The sequence below is a fragment of the Crocuta crocuta genome, unplaced genomic scaffold, assembly GCF_008692635.1.
Source record: "Crocuta crocuta isolate KB4526 unplaced genomic scaffold, BGI_CrCroc_1.0 scaffold2055, whole genome shotgun sequence".
Taxonomy (NCBI): Eukaryota; Metazoa; Chordata; class Mammalia; order Carnivora; family Hyaenidae; genus Crocuta; species Crocuta crocuta.
In genome coordinates this window covers 1,234-1,815 of record NW_027532650.1, presented here as the reverse complement: position 1 = coordinate 1,815, position 582 = coordinate 1,234, and positions in this window count along the sequence as shown.

Here is a 582-nt window from a genome sequence, read left to right as displayed (position 1 = left end):
GCGCGCCGAGAAGGCCCTGCGTGTCCCTGATGCAAGTTGTGTTTCCTGCCCTTGGTCCGGGGAGAGAGGCCCACGTGTGTGCTGCCCGTCACGAAGCAGAACCCTTGGGTCCAGGCACGGCCAGGTCCCGGCTCGGATCCACCCGCTTCCTTCTGTTCTGGAGCCAGCAGGTGCCCGGCCCTGATGCGAGAGGCGCGGGACAAACCATCGTGCAACCGTCAGACGTGTGCGCGGTGTTCAGTGTAACATACTGACTGCTCTGTCCCCACCCCACCCCCGTCCCTTTTCCCCTGGTGTAACTGGCGTTCCCAGGGGGCGGGGGTTGGACCAATCCGAGCCCATGCCTACACCCCACAGTTCTGGGGAGTGAGTGTGCAATCCTCACCTGAGTGTAGGAGTCCCAGGAGAGGAGCCTGTTTGCCCGCAGCCGTGTGAGTGGGTGTTGTCCCCTAGTGTAAGTTCCTGGTCGTTTGGAAGTGATGGCCAGGCTTCGAGAGACTAGTCCTGCTCATTCCTGTGGGACGGGTGACCTGCTACCCTTTTCAGACATCAGTGCCAGGAGGCTGCAAAAGTACCAGGATA